Here is a 19896-nt window from a genome sequence, read left to right as displayed (position 1 = left end):
TCTCAAGCCTCCAAGCAGACAATATAAAATTTTGAGAAAATTTGGTGAACTCTGGAACGTGATTGCCCCCCAGTTGGACACTATGTTGAGTAATAAGGTAGATTGTATGAAGGAATTGGCCCAGCCTGTACCCTCAGACCTAAAAGAATTAGTAATTCATGCCACTATATTTAGTGCATTCATAACAGTTTTAGATTTATTGAAGAGTGGGTAGGATACTCACCTAGGATTTTTTAAGACTATATATGTTGACCTCTTCAAGTATTTGTAATTTATTTGCATATCTCTTTATATAAGTTTTGGACAACACCCCATCTTTGCTATTACTATCAAAGGGGGAGAGGAATGGTGAAAAATGTACAATATTAGAGAGAGGAATTCTTTGTCTAAGGGGGAGCCTTATAAATTTTTTTGATTCTTTTGACCCGATGTATAGTGCTTAACACTTAGCCATTTTTCACAAGTGTTGCCATCAATGCCAAAGGGGGAGATTGTTGGCAATTGACACTCATCCAGTGGTTTCCAGTGGTTGATTATTTGTTTAGGGTTGTCATTGATGGAAAATATTGATGGAGATTCGATCCGATGGTCATCATTTTTCTTATCCAGAAGCGAGTGTTAACTGGTAGCTTTTTAACCAGTATTTTAGGAAGAACAAAGCATTTTTGGGTCTGGAAGCTTTCTAGTGATTGTGGTGGATTGAATCGTGTTTGGGATGATTGGGATGGCATAGACACATTATTTTATTATTGTTTTGGTGATCCATATTTATCTTTGGTAATCTGGTCAAGCCGACATGTGACTACACGTTACACTCTTAGACCGACATGGTAAAGTGATCTATTTTGTGGTTGTCGGTATATAAGCTTAGTGTGGGTGGTCTTTTTGGTGTGTGATGTGATTTTATGCGAGCGAGAGGTGAACGATAATCCATCTTGATGTAGTTTCACATCCACATTCTTGATCTGATAGCTGGTTGAGATAGAGAACAAGCCAAGAATAGAGGAGAAAAGAGAAGGTGATGCAGTTAGTGTATTCAGAGCTTAACTAAAACTCATCCAAGAATTGTAGATGTTATTTCAGAGTTCATTCATTGTAATTCATCATTGTAACAACTATGTAATTTAGTGAGACTTTCCTGAGGGTTGTATCCTTCTAGGCAATTATACTTGAGCAATGAGCTCTAGGTAGTGTGCCTAAATGCCTGTACATTCCCATTTGTAATATTGTTATCCTACTTGCCATAGTGGAATAATATTGTGGGTTCAAATCCCAGTGTGGTTTTCCCATTTGGGTTTCCATGTAAAAATACTGGTGTTATGATCTTGTGGTTATTTGTTTCATGTTTTTGCATTTCATTTTTAAGTGTTTGCATCTGGTGGTTTAAAGTCAAGTTTGAAAATCTGTAAACTGATAGATCACTGATTCACCCCCACCCCCCCCCCCCCCTCAATTATCCCCGATTCCAACTAGCGGTACTCCTGTGAAGAAATTTCTTTGCAAGTATATTGTAATTTGTTATTGATTTCTGAATAATTTATTGGGTATCTTTTGGAGTGTGGGGTTTTTCTCTCGAAAGGGTTTTCCCCACATAAATCATTGTTTTGTGGTATGCATGTTATTATGTCTATTTATGTTAATTTCTTAAAACTATTGTAACGATCTGTAATAAAATTTGCATTATCCTCCTCCCAAGGATAGTGTAGGAAGTTGTCCTGCTACTTAATTTCCTAACATAATCTCTCCTTAGAGGTTGTGTAATTTTTCTCATTGTCCCTACACCTGGGGGGCATTGATCTTTCTTATCCTTTCTAAGGATCCACTTTTCCCTTGTTGAGTGGTGTTTGCTTATGATTTGATTTTATTCCTTGTGTGAAGTTGTTGTTTACTCAAGGATTCTCTCTTATATAAGAGATGTGTATCCTTGACTACAACCTCTTGTAAACTTGGAAATGTATATCTATTATAAACAAACCCTTCACTTTGGATAAAAAGTGTGTCATCCTTAAATAAGAATCCCTTTTACCTAGCCAAAGGAGGAAGGTAAGAATTTTTCTTCTCCTTTCCTTCTTATGGTAGAAGATGTTATGTTTTTTAAAAATCTCCTCTTGGAGGTAGATATATTTTGACCAAAGATCTCTTCTCCTCCAACAATCTCCTTTATGCTTGTTGTAATATATCTCCTTTTCAACTATCTTATCCTTCTTGTAAGAGTATTACCTCTTTAGATTGGATTTATGAATATTGTTGCCTAAAGGATCACTCCTTGGTGTTGAAAGTGGGAATCCTTGTTTCTAGCTTCCTTAAGATGTCAACATAGGCCCATGTTGACATCTTAAAGGGGGGCATACATATAACCCACTTTGTACCCTATTGTACTATATTTTTGCATGTCTTAAATGGGGTTCACATTCTCAAAATCAGAGCAAAAAAACTCTTACATAAGATGTCCTCAAAACCAGGCATATATTTTTCTTACATGGGGCTACACATTCTTGAAATTAGAGCAAACAAACTCTTACACGAGATGTTCTTGAAACCAGACACACATTTGCATTTTTATTTCATGTCTTACATAGGTTGTTGCATGCTCGAAACTACAGAAAACAAATTCTTACATGAGATTCTTAACACCTAAAACAAAACATCACTTGTACACATTCATAAAGATGAGCGAAACTATCAGAACACAACTAGACTATTCATACTCTCCTCTCCAACATGGATCACCTAGAAAAACACATCTAGAATGTGTATCCATGTTCTCTCTCATTCTTCTTCTCATGGATCACCTAGAAAAACACATATAGAATGTGTATCCATGCTTCTCTCCTTTCTTCTTGTGATCTCATAGGTTTTGTATTTGTAGTTCATGGATGATGTGTGCCCTTGTTCTTTTTATGTGATCACTTGTATTCTTGAGATGGAAATTTCAAGAATCTTATCAGTGGTTGAGACATTTCGATATCAAGGTCTTTTCAGCTAGTTGATTTGAGGTCTTGTTTTTGGTTTTTAGCTTTTTTGTTGCATCTTTTTCCTTTTTTTCTTTGTTTTCCTTTTTGTTTTTATCTTTTTTGTGTGCCCTTGCATGTGATTGAGTGATTTAAGATCCTAAGATTGGGAGCTTGGTTCCTCAAAATTAGTGATGTCTTATACTCTTTATGATTGTGCTCTTAATTACTCCTCTCTTTCATCTCTTTCATCTCTTCATCTACTTTACCATGAGTATTTGCATAGGCTCATAATCTTGTAAAAGTGGGGGCTAAATGTAGTGTCATAAATTTTCACCAATCCAATTTACACCTCATCTGTGTGCCCCTACTTAAATGTGTCCTATACTCTTCACCTATCTACGTCTCTTTGGTGTCCATTCTCTAGTTTTGATGCCATGAACACCCACTGATGGATTCCCTATTGATATAACCTTTCCCCTAAGGATTCATTTTGGTCCCTTCTATAGAAATACCATGGTGCCCAGCACCATGATCCCTCTCAATGGGACCCAAATTTGAAATAGAGTAGGGGTCCTATCTCTGTAGTAGGAATTCATCTTTGTGGCTCTACATGACCATTAAAGGTCAACCTAATTGGTAATTTACCTAGACACCCCTATATAAAGACATTTGATCAATCTAATTTCATCAAAGAATTTGAAGACTCTAAGCAATCAATTCCAAGTATTCTTACATCCATGAAGAATTCATTATCAAACATTTTTAGAGATCTTCAAGACTACATATTCTTCATTCAATCATTGTGGAGCAAAATTACATCATTCCTATGTGTAGACACCTAAAATTAATTAAAATAATATTAAATTAATTTAAGTCTCTCCACATAATTAATTTAATTGTGTTGGTCCCTTTCTTCTTAAAATTAATTAAATCAAATTTAATTAACTTTATCACTATAGTCTGATAGTTAATTTGCCAGTAGACTAATTATTCCCCATCCTTCTAAAGTCATCTCAATCATTAATTCTTCTAAATTCCTCCTAGTTAATTAATTCTAATTAATTAACTTACGTCATGTGATTCCTACAAATCACTTTCTCTAATCTTCGTTTAGCCTAATTAATTCTTCCTTAATCATGCTTATCATTATTATCTAATTTCATATTCATCCACTCATTCTCTCTCCTCATGTCACATCCTCCTAACTTTCCCACTTGAACTCTAATCCCTCATTAACCCACCTAATCAATCCCCTTAATCATTTACATATCTCTAATCACCTTAATTAGGGATGGGTCAACTTTGATCCTTTCAAAAAAATTCAAATTCTTTGAATCTCCCCATCCATCCTCTTCCCAAGGAATTTTTAATTCCTCTATCCATTTAGTCTTCCCACACATCCTCTTATTTTGGAATTTTCAATTTCTCCTATCTTCCCCCAAGGAATTTTATATTCCTTTTTCTCTTCCCAATGTACTTGAGAGCTCTTCCCCATGAACCTCAAGAGGTGTGGAGACAAGAAATGCCTTTATGAAAAATCTCTTGGTCTCCACACCTTGTCCTTTCAATCCATGTGCTCCCTCTCAAATTTATCTCAACCCTTCATCCCAAAGTCAATGTTGGCCCTTCATTTTAGCCTCCTCCAATCTATGAATTGGAATCTCATTTCCTTACAAATCAAGAAATCCACTTTCATCACATTCTTATGTTGTTCATTTGAGAATCAAAATCCTTCATCATATCATCATAATGCCCAAATACTCCCTCGTCTAATCCAAATCCCCCTCATCCATTATCATCATTCAATTTCAATACAAATCCAATATTGTTGTGTAGTGGAGAGAAATCCACAATACACCATAAAAGGAGCAAATCAAGTAGAGCAACAAGGGCGCCTCTACTTCATCAAGCTCAATCGCAGGAAGAAGTGAAGAACTAAGGTATAATGGTTTATTTATTTATTTGAATGTATTATTTTATGTTTTATTTGGTTTATACACTAACTATTAGGCTTTAAATTTTTTCATCTTCAGTCTTCAATCTTTCATAATCAACTTTTTCTAAGGAATTAGCACATCAATTAATCCAACAATCAAACCTTAATCAAATCAATCCCCAACCACCCAACCTATGATCAATTAAATCAACCTCACTTTAAGGTTTATAACTTGTGAAGTTTTAATTAGACCTCATCTTCAATCAACCAATCATTTGGCTTTTGTGCTTGGGAAAGAATCTCCCCTAAGTACCTTTGCCTTATATTTTGGGTCGATCAAGACCCCAATCCTACATCTTTACTTTGCTCAAAATCATCAGTTAATCCTTAGTAGAAAAATACTTTGATCACTATCCCAAAGTCTAAATTTAACTTGGTTGTCACCTCGTTTGTGGTTTTCATCACCAATCTCCTCCACTTGAAATCCTCATCCAAGGACTAAGCTGCAATATTAATCAACTTTGTCCTAATCTAAGGACCCAATCAATTATCCAACTTCATCAAATCAAAATCCAAAAAAATATCTAAGTCCTTTCATCAAGTTCTCCTTCCAAAATCTTTCCTAAGGTTATTCTTGTATGTTCACGACTCGATCTCAAAAGAAGAAGATGGTCAAACAACAATATGGTATGCCAGACACAAGTATCCTATATCAAGACCCTACACAAGATCCTACACAAGGTCAACATTCACAACTAGATATTCAAAACACACAATCGCAAGTGGATCCTAACATGGTTGATCAAGATGACCTCCCCCGAAAATGTGAGCATTCCTAGAGGATTCATACAATCAATAAATGATGGAGAAATTCATCCGACATAATCCTAGTGGTCTTTTGAGGACCCTCATTAAAAATGGGGCTAGTCTTCCCACTAATTTTGATAGATCCATTCTTGATCAACAACCACGGGGAGAATTTTCTCCTAATCTCATCATTGAGCCCATCCTCCATCCTCAAACCGTAGCACCCGCGGTATCCATCCCCACAAATTTAGTCCAACATTATTCTTCCTTTCTAGCATCTATGTCCTTTTTATCATCTATGTTGTTATCTAACCCGATCACATATATTCTTCAACATGCTTCTATACCATCATCATCTACCCATCCAAACATTTATATTCCACAATCAGCTATCCCCTTCAAAAAAACTGCTAACTTCATTAATGCTTCTCTTTCCCAAGCTACCACAATTCATGGGTCACGTCCAATCATCACCTATCAAGTCCCCGTCACATCCCAAATCCTCATTTCTTTGTCTTACCAATACATTAGTGGTGGTGGTATATCATCCATGACTCACCAGATACCCAAGGCAAACACATCTCACTACATTCCTCATGTTCAAGATCCACAACATGATCTAATAAAAAAAAATCAGAACATGAATTATATCATTAGAATTATGAAGAGACTAATAAAAGAAAACCTTACTCATTCGAGAAATTTTGTCCCTTCCCTTCTGATCCATCAATGTCAGTCGCACCTTACCCGCCAAGGTTTGAGATGACAACTTCATGAAATACAAAGGCAAGGGTGACCCCCAAGACCACGTCTATGAGTTTCACATCTTATGTAAAGAGGTCTCCTATAGTGATTTGTACCTTCATAGACTTTTTCCTAAAAGTCTTAAAGGAGATTCCCTTGCATGGTTCTCATCCCTACCTCGAGGCTCTATCACTTCCTTCTCGAACTTAGCAAAAACATTTGTGGCCCACTATTCTTACAACATTGTCAATGAAGTTTCTATGATGGACTTATGTAACACAAAATAGAGGCTCGGAGAAACCTTCGTCAACTTCTTGCAAAGGTGGTGACTGATGGTCTTGAAAAGCACTGAGAGGGGGGGGGGTGAATCAGTGACACCAAAAAAAGCACAACTTCAAACACTAAATGGTAGATGAACTTAACCAAGTATTTGTAAAAAATACATGCTATCCAAAATGAAATAACAACATCCACATAAAGTAGAATATCCACCATAACACAAGTGTTTATACGTGGAAAACCCAAATAGGTAAAAACCACAGTGAGATGGAACTCACAAGTTAACTATCTGCAATAATACATAACTGACCAGTTAAAGTCTTACAAAGTTCTCTACTAGGAGCGAATCTTGTTAGAGAACCCAAGCTTGATTAGAAGCTTATACCCTATTAAGAGTACTACCCTGTTAAGAGTAACCTTGCTGAAGGATTTTAGAATCCAAACTAATGGATCACCTTGATAGAGGATTTGTACAATGAAGCTTGTTAAAGCTTACCCAGTTACGGGATTTGATTCTATTGTAATGATTAGAAAACAACAAGAAAGGTTTGATATGTTCTGAGTACCACAAGACTTGCTTGATCAGATCATTCTAAGTACATTCAACACTTCTCTTCATCTTAACACTTATCGCTCTTCAACAAAAAACTTTCACTCTAGATGCATATCAGTATTCGCATACTATCATTCTCTATTAGTTTTTTAAAATGATTCACTAAGATGTCTTTAAATAGACATTCAGATCTTATGTCGGCCATAGGAAAATCAAAACACAATTTCCTAGGTGTAGTGTATCTAGACAAGTAAACATAACTCATCACAAAAATGACCACCAAGAAAATGGTGCTGGTAACTCATCACAAAATCAGATATCGGTTAGAACGGTCAATACTGGTTGGAACAAAATATGTGATCCATTCTCTTGGAATCTTCCACTTGATCTTCATCTTCATCTTTATCTTCATTTTGATGTCGACTTAATGTAACCACAGGTTAACTCTTAGACACATACCGGTTGACATACAGTACCAGTTAGAGATAGACCTTAAACATACCGGTTAATAGTGTAAACCAGTTGAAGTTACACTGGTAGTCAATGTAATCATATGTTTCTGAGAGTATTTCATCAATGACAACAAGTGATGAATACATGATAATCATGATCAAGCCAACAATATCCCACTTTGGCATTGATGGAAACACTTAGAAATTTTTTAGAGTAATACAATACCACTAAGTGTTCCTACACAACATATATACATATGTACTCATATTCCCCTTTTTTAATGCAATACTCCCCCTTAATGCATGCATAAATACAAAATTTTCAAAAACACATACATATTATTACTCCCCCTTTGACAACAATGCCAAAGTGATAAAGTAAAATATATACATATATATAGAAAATCTGTATCAAAGTGTTCATCATGTATTACAATTTTAAACAAGTTCATGCATTGGCTGGTCTCATAAAAATATCATTGAAATTCTGCTTCATTTGGGATAAATAATTGTCCCATGATTCCAGTATGTTATCTGTATACTCAGAGGTAGACACTAATTGGGAATAGAATTCTTCCATTGAGTCTAGTGTGCAGGTTTCAGGAGTAGCGAGAATAGCTTCTGCATTGGAGTAGGCTCACTAAAGAAAGTCGACCTGTGAGGTGAGCTACCTCTTGAGCTCTCTTAGACATCAAAATCTCTTAGCCTTCTCATTATCATTCATGTTCAGTCTGTCATGCAAATCATCTATAGACCAGTTAAATGCATGAATGGAGTCCTAGAGTGGGACATATGCCTTGCATAACCTTTCTATTTCCTGCTCGGTTTCAACTTGACTCTTAGAAATATTAGAATAAAAGAAAGTAACATTGGAGGTAGAGGCAAGATACTTCCCTCTAGATTCAATAGCTTTCTTCAATAGACTTCCATTATGATATAAAGCCATTTTGCCACTTTATATGGTCTTAGCCAGTTTATCTCCATATTTCTTCTTGTGGCTCTTCTCAGCAGACATTTGAGCAGCATCTTCAAGTGATTTGATTTGATCAGATGCATCTACAACTAACTGACCAAGTTTGCTGATGGGAGTGGGAAGATGTGCAACGACTGTTTCTAGTAGTAAACCAGACAAAATTTCTACAACATTTTGGATTGTCTCTGCTTCAATCCTTTGCTCTTTTAGTAGCTTCTTGTGTGCTCAAGATTGCATAACATTAACAATCTTCATCATTTCTGATGCACTCAAGGTGTTCATGTCAATGGGTCCTGAGATACTTAAATAATCTTCATCATCATCATCAAGAAGTTTTTGCTTTGCCGGTTCAAGGGGTACACTCTTAATGATGGCTCTCTTTCTATGTTCTTCTTTGTTGTATCTTCAGTTAGTTGAGTGACAGCCACCTCAGTAGACTTCTTTTGAGTAGTTTCAATGACCGATGAAGATTAAGGTTTCTCCAGTTGTTCTTTTCCCCGTTCATTATCCACTGTCAGTTGAATGCCCAGTTGTTCAACTAATGTAACCTATACTTTAGTAATTGTAGGAGGATCCATATCTGGTGCAGTAATGTCTGCAAATAGGTCTACTATGTCCTAAACAGCTTCATCAATAAGAATAATGGAATCAGCCTTCTTTTGAGTGGATAGGCTATGTCAGCTTGAACAATTTATTCTTCTTCCATTTCTGGTCGAGGACCATCATCTGTAGTTTCATCCTTATAGGAAGAGTTGATTTTTTCTTCCCTTTGTTTGATTACACGGGCAAGCTAATGAGTCTCTGACTCAATAACTACACTTTTTCCATTAAGGAGCTTCAATCTCCTCATTTTAAAATCAAAATATACTTTGTATTCCTCAATTAAAGCACTAACTCCATCTAATGATAGATTGGGAAAATAATGTACAAATATTTCATTAGAAATCTGCTTTTCCAATTGAATAGCTTCCTCCCATTTATCTAACAAATTATTATACAAAGAGATTGAAATATCTTTCTCCGAATCATGTGGAAATCTATTGTAATAACCCAAATAAGTTATGAGCTTATGTATTACTTGCTTTAGCTCATCTTCAGTGAAATAATCATAATGTTCTTTGACATTGTCAAACCTGTTTCTTCCTAACGACTTCATTGTCCTCTCAAAGACTATTTCAGGTTTGTAGGTAGCAATATCTATAGGTGTAGTTTCCTTTCGCACTACCTTTACCTTCTTAGGTGTTGTGTCGGTTGCTTTTTCTTTCTTTGGTTCTTCTTCAGAATTTGTACCCTCAAACTCTGGTTGCAAAATCAGTTTCCTATTTCTCTTCTTTGGTGCATTCTCCTTCTTTTCATATACTTTAGGTGTTGGTTCCTTCTTAGTTAGGACACTCTGAGTCACCCTTGTGGTCTTTTTCATAGGATATTTTTCATCAGATTTCTTTTGATTTCCTTTCACTTTAGCTACAGGTATGGTACCGATTTTAGTTGGTGCAATTTGGATTGCCATAATGTCCAATTTTGCCTTCTTTTTATCTTTAGGCAATGCTAACAGGGTATTAGCATAGCCGACCAGTAAATCATGATTAACCTCATAGCTCATATCTTCCATCTCTTCCTCTCTAGGTTCAATTGCTTGCATCAAGCAGAAGTCAGTGGTAACCGTGAAGATTATGTCTTTTTTAAAGTGTTTTACCACATCTTTAGGTAAACTCATTCTCATGCTCATATTTTTTTGAAATTCATTAAAATATTTGTTCACGGCAGCTGAAAAAGTATTCTTCATAGCCTTAATGTTGTTCTTGACCTGTGCATTGACCGGTTGTTCCTTGGACCATTCAATATCCCCAATACCTAGTAGGAAGTTCTGAAAATAGAAAAATAACTCAACTAACAATTGACTATATTTGAACTTTTTGTGTTGTCCTTCATAATGGATTTCAAATTTTGAAATAATTGGTCTCTTATAGCTTCACCAATATCATAGTCTGCATTATCAACAATCATTCTATGTGCTCTATGAATTGTTGTAGATGGAACACTATTAAGTCTACTGGAGTAGAATACCCGGTAGCCTATCACCATTGCTGCAAGTTTCACCGTAGGGTCTCTAATAGTGTTGATAGAGAAAGTGCGCTTATCAGATGTAGAACCAGTTAGCTTGAAGACAGTGTCCTTTGAAATTATTCTTAACACGGGAATTTCACTGGTCAAGAGCAATAACTCATTATATCCCTAATAGCCTCCTTAGTTATTGTATGGGTCCTTTCCAAATACATATTCTCTCTGTGGACTCGACTCAAGATGATTCTTATATTTTCATCCTCAAAATATTCAAGAAAATATGTGCCATTATGAAACCCTTTTTCAAAAACCCTAGCATATTTTGCTTCAATTTTTCCATTCTTATCACATAGTGATTTCAGTTGAGTATTGATGTGTAGAGTTCCTAAATCTTCTATTTTGCAATCTATATAGCTGGACAAGTCAGCTTTAACAACAACACCACTTGAGACTTGTGAAAATGCATTATAAGACATAATTTCATTTTCCTTTAGAGCTTCCTTAGGCTCAACAATGATCATCAACCTCTCTATAGGTTTAGAAGTAGATGTCATTCTAGATAAACAAGTTTCGAGGCGGTATACAAAGAAATACCTTGTATCTTGCACATCGCTCCATTTTTCGGTTGAAATGTTCAAATGCACACCCATTCACCTCTTTGTAACTTTTGATTCAGATTGATTTCTCTAATCACAAAGCAATTCTCCAATTTACACCAAGACAATCTTGTTCTGCTCTACAATTGCTTCAAATTTCTTTTTCGAAAGAGTTAGGGTAAATATGATAAGGTAAAACTTGTTTTTATCCTCTTTGCCAATTGTAATAAATGCTCGCACTTTAGGTTACAAGCCCTAATTTTTATTTACCGCTTAAGTGAAGTACTGATTGATAACACGTCAACAAAAAGTCACCAAAATTCAAAATTCTTTCCCGCTTATTTTACAAGGGGTCCGAAGATGTTTTACCATTATGCTCCCCTTAGCCATGTTAAACAAGCTTAAATTACTAGTTATGGGTTCTCTTCACTTGGTGAAGGAACAGTTTCCTCTATAGGAAAATCTTCACTTTTCTTCTTCCAAGTACAGTTCATATCCTCTCTAGTTTCCTCAACGTCAACTTTCTACTTGCCTTTTTGATCCTTGAAAGAAGTGATCGGTCTGTTATTTCTTGATCTATAGAACTTTTCTAAGTGCCCCAGTTTGTTGCAGTGGTAACAGACCATACCAAATGATCTCCAGGGTCTTGCATTTCATCTTCCTATTCTTCTTTTGTAGTTCATAGCCACATGACCAAAGCTATTACAAAAGGTGCAAACAACATTTGTTGCCTTTTCCATTTCAAATGGACTAAACTGGTTGCCATAGGATCTTTGCCAGTTCCGGTTTACCTAGTTATCAAAATTCCGTATCCGGTCACCATTTGGTCTAGGATGCATGTGTGGTATAGGATTGTTTGATCCATATCTCCACTCAATATGTCTATGCCCATACATTCCACATGTGTAGCAATGACCTTCAAACTTTCTACACACATACCTAGCATTAGTATTGTTATTTTTAATTTCTGTTAGGTTTGTTTCTATAAACATTTACAGTATGACCAAGCTTGTCAAAAACAAAGCAGAAAAGTTTAAAAACCTTCTTACAGGTAGTCTTATTGACTTTAGAAGCAGTTTTGTTCTTTCTACCGGAGGATTCTCCTTTTTCAGTTGTATGAAAACCAATTCCAGAGATATCACCCTTCATTCTCTATGATTGAATTTGTTCTTCTAGCATGCTATAAATTTTGACGAACTTCTCCAATTTCTCATTGGCTTCAGTAAGCTTAGACAAGTTCTCTTTCGGAGATAATGCCAACTCAAGGTCTAGCTTTAGGTTCTCCTTTTCTTTTGTTTCAGCAATCAAGTCCTCATGTATAGTGTCACTTTCCCATTTGATCTTTATGATCTCTTGATCTCTTACCTTGATAAGATCTTCAGCAGCTCTTCTATCTTCCAGTTCTTGACTCATGTGGATAGTGAGACCTTCTATTTCTCTTCTTAGATTCAATTTTTCACCATTCACCTTTTCAACTTTATCAGCTAAAGCTTCAATATTGGCTTCATCTAAAGAACTATTATCAGATATTTCTAGTAGTTTTTCAGATAGCTCTCTCCTTTTGACTTGAGAAACTTTCAGTTTGCCCCTAAGGGATTCAATTTCATTTCTGCTAGCTTCTAGCTCTCTGGCCATCTCAAAGTAGCTTTTGTCCCCCATGGTAGTTTCAAGATTCCCTTCTAAGCAGTTAGGCTTCAAAGAAGTTAGGCTCTGATACCAACTGATGGTCTTGAAAAGCACTGAGAGGAGGGGGTGAGTTAGTGACACCAAAACAAGCACAAATTTAAACACATAAAGTAGAACATCCACCATAACACAAGTGTTTATATGTGGAAAACCCAAATAGGTAAAAACCATGGTGAGATGGAACTCACAAGTTAACTATCTACAGTAATATATAACTGATCGGTTAAGGTCTTACAAAGTTCTCTGCTAGGAGAAAATCTTGTTAGAGATCCCAAGCTTAATTAGAAGCTTGTACCCTATTAAGAGTACTACCCTATTAAGAGTAACCTTGCTGGAGGATTTTAGAATCCAAACTAATGGATCACCTTGTTAGAGGATTTTTACAATGAAGCTTGTTAAAGCTTACCTAGTTAGGGGATTTGATTCTGTTGTAATGATTAGAAAACAACAAGAAAGGTTTGATCTGTTCTGAGTAGCACAATACTTGCTTGATCAGATCATTCTAAGTACATTCAACACTGCTCTTCATCTTAACACTTATCGCTCTTCAATAAAAAACTCACTCTAGATACATATCAGTATTCCCATACCATCATTCTCTGTTAGTTTTTTAAAATGATTCAATAAGATGTCTTTAAATAGACATTCAGATTTTATGTCGGCCATAGGAAAATCAAAACACAATTTCCTAGGTGCAGTGTATCTAGACAAGTAAACATGACTCATCACAAAATGACTGCCAAGAAAACAGTGCTGGTAACTCACCACAAAATTAGATACTGGTTAGAGCAATCAATACTGATTGGAACAGAATATGTGATCCATTGTCCTGGAATCTTTCACTTGATCTTCATCTTCATCTTTATCTTCATTTTGATGCCAACTTAATGTAACCACAGGTTATCTCTTAGGCACATACGGGTTGACATAGAGTACCATTTAGAGATAGACCTTAAACATACTGCTTAATAGTGTAAACCAATTGAAGTTACATCAGTAGTCAATGTAATCATATGTGTGTGAGACTGTTTCATCAATGACAACAAGTGATGAATACATGATAATCATCATCAAGCCAACATTGACATCTTATCAAAACATTTTAGTGGGATATTCCAGAGGCACATCAAATTGAATTATTTTAAAAGAATTCGGTACCCGAACTTCAAAACCTTTAACAATTCAATATATAAAATCTTTCCAAAGTTTCACTGACAAGGGCTTGGCCCTTGAACATGTTTTACTAGAGGAAGGCACTCTAAAACATTATCATAAATCAAATCAGAGCACTTCCACTTATAACAATGATAAACCAAAAATTTGGTCCAAAAACAAGAATGTAGTCAATGATGGCCTCACTAACGCAAAGCCGTTTCAAACTGTGGTTGCTCCTTCTAAACCCACCACCATTAGAAATCTAAAGCCTAATGGTTAGTGTATAAACCAAATAAAACACAAAATAATGCATTCAAATACACAAATAAACCATTATACCTTATCTCTTCACTTCTTCCTCCGATTGAGCTTAATGAAGTAGAGGTACCCTTGTTTCTCTACTTGATTTGCTCCTTTGATGGTGGATTGTGGATTTCTCTCCACTACACAAAAAGATTGGATTTGGATTGAACTTGAATGGTGATAATGGATGACAGGGATTTGGCTTAGAAGAGGGAGTATTTGGGCATTATGGTGATATGCTGAAGGATTTTGATTCTCAAATGAACTGCATAAGAATATGATCGAAGTGGATATCTTGATTTGTGAGGAAATGACACCTCAATTTATAGATTGGAGGAGGCCAAAATGAATGGCCAAGATTTAATTTGGGATTAAGGGTTGAGATCAATTTGAGAGGGAGCACATGGATTGAGAGGACAAGGTGTGCAGACCAAGAGATTTTCCATAAAGGCATTTCTTGTCTCCAAACCTCTCAAGGTTCATGGGGAAGAGCTCCCAGGTACATTGGGAAGAGAAAAAGGAATATAAAATTCCTTTGGGGGAGATAGGAGGAATTTAAAACCTACAAAATAAGAGGATGTGTGGGAAGACTAAATGGATAAAAGAATTAAAAATTATTTGGGAAGAAGATGCATGGGGAGATTAAAAGAATTTAAATTTACTTGAAAGGATCAAAGTTGACCCATCCCAAACCAAGGTGATTAGGGATGTGCAAATGATTCAGGGGATTGATTAGGTGGGTTAATGAGGGATTAGAGCGCAAGTGGAAAAGTTAGGAGGATGTGACATGAGGAGAGAGAATGAGTGGATGAATATGAAATTAGAGGATAATGATAAGCATGATTAAGGAAGAATTAATTATGCTAAATTAACATTAGATGATTTGTAGGAATCACATGACTTAAGTTAATTAATTAGAATTAATTAAGAGGAATTTATAATAATTAATGATTGATATGACTTTATAAGGATGGGGAATAATTAGTTTATTGGCAAATTAATTATCAGACTATAGTGATAAAATTAATTAAATTTTATTTAATTAATTTTAAGAAGAAAGGGACCAACATAATTTAATTAATTAATCATGTGGATAGGCTTAAATTAGTTAAATATTAATTTAATTAATTTTTGGTGTCTACAGCATCGTGAAGTGATGTTATATCAAAGAAGAATAAAACATAGTTGGTGGAAAGGATAAGGACTAGTAGCATGATGCCCCAGTCATAGGTGAGATGAGGAAGGATGATGAAGAGGTAGTGGTATGCCCCCTCAAGAGGACATGTGGATTCTAAGAAAACGGGTGTGATCTCGAAATGGATTAGAGGACTAGAGGATTGAGAATGAAAGAATGCAAGAAGGATAAGGATGATGAAGGGAGGATGAATGAATTGGATGAAATGAAGATGGGATTTCTTGTTGTGTAAATGTGGAGAGAAAACCTAGTTTTGATAATGCAACAGACAATCTACACCATTGACTATAGAAGTTAGGATGTTGTGGATATTCGATGTGTGGTCTAGGCTCTCAGAAAATAGGTATCTCAATGCACATAGGTTCACAAATACTGATGATGGTGTAGATGCAAGGTTGTAGGATCATTACAAGAGAAACCATCAAATACGCCATACTACAAATACTATACCCCATTATACACCAACCAAGACATACCGAGATATAGGATGATCAAGGAAGCCCTAAACATGTATAATCTTGGGACACAAGATAAAAATCAAAGAAAAAATCTTAATCATGCAAACAACATGCACATGGCCAACTGATATCTCCTCCCAAGAGTAGGATGTGGATCTAGATAGACTATTGAACATGGGAAGAAATAAATCCTGATGGGTAGGTGATGGATTTAGATAAATTGCCATACATGGGAAGGATGCATCTTGATGGGCAAGGTGTGGATATATTGATGGGAGGCAACATATAAGCTAGTTGTGCAAGGTCTGCAAATGGGAAGATTTTTGCATGGATTTGATTAGCACAATATGGATGGGTGTTTGGATGACACGCAAGTCAATATAAGCTTAGGTTGATGGGAAAATCCCAGTGTGATGGGGATCATAAATGGATTGGATAATATGGTTGGGGGGTTAATGATTCAATAGGATTAGATGGGATGGGGAATATAATTGGATCGGACTAGACAAGATGAGGAATATGATTGGATTAGATTCAATCCTCTCCTGCTCCTCTCTACTCATCCCATACCCTCGTCTCTGCACCCTCCTAGCTCACACACACCTCCAAAGGCGTAATGATCTGCCTTCATATCCCTACCTCCCTAGTAATCTTCAGATATAGCTTCTCATGACCCAATATATCCTGCACAACACCAAACTTCCTTGCCACCCAATGTGACACATAACACTCTATAAAATACACATTCCTCTCAAAGAGCCACATCTCTGATTGTGGCCAGTGTAGTTTCTAGTCGGCCCTCCATCTCTCACAATCCAAAAATGGCCTCCATGTGAAGACCATGATTTAATCAAAGATCCTCCTCTAAAACCACATCGTTCCAACCCTAGTGTAATGGAGCAGACCCCTGTATCAGTCCATGTATGGGAACCATCATTGCCTATCCTGTACCCCCACTGGTTGTGTAACCATGATGTGCTCCCATGCCCATCTGTGTAAGAGAGTCACTCCTACATATAGACTCTAGTACTCATAAATTAGAACCAAATGCATGTCATGGTACAGTTGTACTAGCATCGCTACACCCCATGCATACTCCATACAGTCATGCACCATATAGTAAATGCACCTACTTCATCCTATCGGGAAACCATGTCCACCTAGATCCAGCAACACTTGTCCACTGATCAGTCTGCAAATAAAGAGAACCAGATGTGGAATGTGCCTAATCTGCATCGCTTGACTGAGATGCATCCGTGTCCCATCCCTAGGCAACCTATCATACTCACACACCTAGTGTAGTTAATACTTTTCCCTATCCAACCGATACTCAGGAATAACACCATGAATAGGGATCTTCAAGATCCAACAAACATCAAGTAAGGTGATAGAAGTCTCCCCTGTAGGCCGCATCTCTCCACCAATGCAGTCATCATGGCAATATGCACCCTAATCCTTGGCCATTTGTTGATGAAACTCAAGCCCACCGCACTCAATATCTCCCTCTCATCTGCATCTAGTTGCTTGTATAGCCTCATGGTGGTCATCCAGTTCTCATGTGATGTGAGTGGCCCTAGAATCTCCTACATCTAGACAATCAACATCATTAGCCCTCATGTTTTATCTTAACCCTATCTAATCTTATCCAATTTTAGCCTATGTTTAAATTAGCATATTTTTGGGGCATCAACATGGCCCTTCAACCCCTTTCAATCCCTATTACCCTAACCTTTTTCCCTCCCTTTAGTCCCCTAACACTTGCGATGATTCTTTCAGTGCATGCCCTGAAACCATGGTGCATGGGCCATGCCACAAGAAAAGGTGTTGATCCGCAAACCTTTTCCCCCTTTAAACTTGTTGACCCCTTTCCCCAGATCAACTACCGCGAGTGCATGCACCAAACACGTGCACTTGAGCCAATTCTCCCTTGTTCATCCTTTCCCCACAGGCGCTAGCAATAACCGCTAGTGCATGCCCTGAACCTACGGTCAAGGTATTGAAATGGTGATCAATGCCTCCATCGCGATATCTTTTTAATCCTAGTTCTAGCCCTAAATTTTTTATCTAATCTACCAAATCACTGAGTGGGTCTAGGGTACACACTAGTGGGTTGTAATGAGCTAGTCTCTCATGTCGTTGAACCCTCTCGGTGTGATGGTTGTGGAGGGGAACTCAATCCATCTCTCTCCAAAAGGGCTCTATGATGTCTATTCTCCAATGGGTGTGTGTGACAATGACCCTTCCTTAGGACCCGTATGCCTTATATAGGGCCCCCCTGTGGCCCTCTTTCCTCGCTCTTCCCCTCATCCTCACATTTTCTTCTCTCTTTACTCTTTCTTTTTCCTTTTCTCTCATTTTCTTCCTTTTCCTGTCATTTTCTTCATTTTTCAAGAATTTTCCCAAAATTTTCAAAAATTCCTGGTTAAATTATATAGGGGGCATACACCACCCGTGTCTTCATGCGGGGCATCTTTTTCTTGTCTTTTACCCATCGACAATTTTGCCATTGCATAAAAGAGGGGCAAAATGTAGACGCCCAAGATTAATTAAATTAAATATTTAATTAATTTTATTTTTTCTATGTAATTAATTGATTTAATTATGTTGATATTTTTCTTCTCAGAAATAATTTAATTTAATTTAATTAATCCTGTCACTATAGTCTAGATAGTTAATTCAACAAATTAATTATTCCACATTCTTATAAAGTTCTTAAAGCTAATTAATTATTCCAAATCCCCTTTTAGTTAATTAATGACAATTAATTAACTTAGTCATGTGATTCCTACACATCACTTTCCCTAATCTCTCATTAGCCTAATTAATTCTTCTAGAATCCTTCATAATCATGCTTAACATTATTATTTAATTTTAAACTTCCCCCACTCATTCTCTCTCCTCTTGTCAAATCCTCCTACAAATCTCACTTACCTCCTAATTCTCCATGATCTCACCTAATCACCCTCTTAATCATTTTCTAATGGCTAATCCCCATGATTAGCCACAAAGTCAACTCATGGCCATTTATGGCTAAATACCTTTTGTCCCCTCCTCACCTTCCACCTTAAATGGTCCCTTTTTTGGGTGAATGTGGGATTTTCAAAATCTCAATTCTCCCATACCTCTCACCTTCCCAAGGAATTTTAAATTCCTTTTCTTATCTCATTCCCCCATGCATCCAAAACTTTAGGAATTTTTAATTCTCTCTTCATCCCCCAAGGAATTTTTAATTCCTTTTTGTCTTCCCAATGTACTTGTGTATCTCTTCCCCATGCACATTGTGGAGTGTGGAGACAAGAAATGCCTTTATGACAAATATCTTGGTTTCCACACCTTGTAATTTCATTGTCTACTCAATCGATGTGCTCCATCTCATTCAATCTCAACCGTCCATTTATCTTCTTTCAAATATATAAATTGGGATCTCCTTCCCTTTATTTTCCATCTACAATTAGTGCAATATCATGTTGTCATTCTAGATTTTTAAATCATCCCTTAGAATCCATATTATAGTTAATTTGTATCCTTTAAGCATCCATAATCATCTCCATCCATCCTTTGAACACCCATCCTTCATCCACATCTCCCATTATTGTGCATTGGAGAGCAAACCACATCAACACAAGGGACCAATCCAAACAAGCTAGGAAGGGGCGCATTCTTGGCTTCACTAAAGGTCCAATCGAATGAAGAAGACAGAACTCTCTCTTGCAAGGTATATGACTTGTTGGTTTAATGTTT

The sequence above is a fragment of the Cryptomeria japonica genome, chromosome 4 (genome assembly GCF_030272615.1).
Source record: "Cryptomeria japonica chromosome 4, Sugi_1.0, whole genome shotgun sequence".
NCBI lineage: Eukaryota > Viridiplantae > Streptophyta > Pinopsida > Cupressales > Cupressaceae > Cryptomeria > Cryptomeria japonica.
This window is presented reverse-complemented; position numbering follows the sequence as displayed.